This window comes from Triticum aestivum, unplaced genomic scaffold, assembly GCF_018294505.1.
Source record: "Triticum aestivum cultivar Chinese Spring unplaced genomic scaffold, IWGSC CS RefSeq v2.1 scaffold193257, whole genome shotgun sequence".
NCBI classification, from domain to species: Eukaryota; Viridiplantae; Streptophyta; class Magnoliopsida; order Poales; family Poaceae; genus Triticum; species Triticum aestivum.
In genome coordinates, this window is record NW_025249151.1 from 1 (window position 1) to 2268 (window position 2268).

The following is a 2268-nucleotide window of genomic DNA, read 5'->3' on the forward strand; positions in this document are numbered from 1 at the left end:
CGCGGAGCTGCCGGACCCGGCGCTGAAGGGCGCGTTCCCGCCCGAGGAGATGCAGATCATGGCCCACCTGGCCAGGGAGTGCCTGCAGTGGGACCCCGAGGCCAGGCCCACCATGACCGAAGTCGTCCAGATCCTCTCCACCATCGCGCCCCTCGCCGACAAGCGCCGTCGCCACCACCTGCCCGCCGCCGCCGGCGCCTTCGCCCCGGGCTTCCACGCCGAGAGGCCGCGGGAATGCTCAGTGTGGCAGGACGACGACGACTACGGCCATCGCCGCGATCACCTGCACGGAGGGAACGGCAGCAATGCCAAGGGCGCCGTCTTGTCCGGAGAGGTCACGGTTAACGTCGGGATGCCAGTGACGATGATGACGACGATGGGGCGGAGCTGGCGGTCGGCGGAGCAGGAGGAGGTGGACCTGACGGAGCCGCGGCTGGAGACGTTCACGGAGCCGACGACGACAGCCAGCCCCTTCAGGTGAACGTGAGATGAATCGAATACGTCGTAGAAGAGATTGATAGAATAGTCAAGTAGAGCCAGAGAAGAAAAATGTGAGTGAGATGCATTGTACAGGCAAGAACGTAATCAAATCAATTTGAGAAGAAAAATGTGAGTGACATGCATTGCGACCAAATTTACCAAACGATTCGATGCTATTACATTGGTATAACATTTCGCCAACAAAAATGAAAGAGGTACAGCATTGCAGATAACACCGCTAATGTCACAACTTTTTCATAATTTTACATTGCATGCCATCAACAAAGGAAAGAAAACCACATCTCCACGACTTAATTGTAAAGAGCATCCCAAACCACAACCAGAGACCAGACACAATCCCAGCAATCACACAGTAGTACATCCAGTGGTCCTCCTCTTCACCATTTCTCTCATCCGGTGCAAGCGAAGTAGTGGCACACGAAATGTTTAGAGGAAATCCACAAAGCCCAGAATTGTTGGAGTAAATTGATGGGTCAGTCAGCGTCTGAATCTGATTTCCGGTGGGTATCTTGCCCGACAAAAGATTGTTCGAGACATTTAACGTGTTGAGCCCTGATAATTGTGTGATGCTTTGAGGAATGTTTCCAAAAAGTTGATTAGATGATAGATCAAGGATCTCAAGAAAAGAGAGGCTACCAATGTCCTGGGGAATGCGGCACGACATATGGTTTCTTGAAAGGTTTAGGAACCGAAGGCCCTGAAGATTGATTAACTCTTCGGGGATGCATTGTGATAGAAAATTGTCTGATAAATCAATACCGGCTAATAATCGGATTGTGCCTCTGAAAGTCTGATCCCGACCCTTCCAGATTATACCAAGTCTGTCATCATATTTACCCCACAACAATTTATCTATTGCTGAAACATTTTTTGGGTGCCTCATGGAGGTCAAGTTGCCGAAGCCTATAGGAATTGAGCCAGTCAAGCTATTGTTGGACATGTCGAGCAACTGAAGTTGTGAAAGCTGTGATAAACCTCGAGGAATTTCTCCAGTGAAGTTGTTTGATCTGAGACTAAGGATTCTAAGCATTGGAACCTGACTCCCAATCCATGGAGGGATAACACCAAAGAACATGTTATTCCCTAGATCCAGAGTGGTCAGGGAGTTGCAACCCTCTAGGACCGGCGGGAAAGCACCAACAAAGCCATTTCCGGCGAGATAATGTGACCTAAGAGAGCAGTTGTAGCTTGCCACAGCCGCGGGAATTTTACCTGAGAAGGAGTTGTTGGATAGATCCATGAAACTCAGAGCCTTCAGGTTCCACCAGCAGTTCGGGAGCTTCCCCGTGAGCGGTTATTAGATAGATCCATGAACACCAGATATTTGAGGTTGCACCAGCAGTCCGGGAGCTCCCCGGCAAGCAGATTGTCGGACAAATCTAGATTGCCAATGAGGAGGAGCCTGCAGAGCTGGTGTGGGACGTTACCAACGAGGCTGTTATTGTAGAGCCGGACGATGAAGAGACCGAGCATGTCACCGAGCTGCGGCCGAATGGAGCCGCTGAACCTATTGCTGCTGATGTCGAGGCCGACCAGCGAGTGGCAACCATCCAATAGTGGGAAAGCTCCAACAAAAGCATTTCGGGAGAGATCTAATGTGATGAGAGAGCAGTTGTGGCTTACAGTAGCTGCCAGGAATTCACCTGAGAAGGAGTTATTGGCCAGGTGCATCTGCTGTAGAGCCTCCAGGTTCCACCAGCAATCCGGAAGCTTCCCGATGAGCCTATTGCTTGACAGGTCCATGACCTCCAGAGACCGGAGGTTGCA

At 51.1% G+C, this 2268-nt stretch overlaps 1 pseudogene; it reads right to left on the reverse strand.

Annotated features, from left to right (window-relative positions):
• Positions 1-724: 724 nt before the first annotated feature.
• On the reverse strand, positions 725-2265 carry LOC123177293 (receptor-like protein EIX2; annotated as a pseudogene).
• Between the last annotated feature and the right edge of the window lie 3 nt (positions 2266-2268).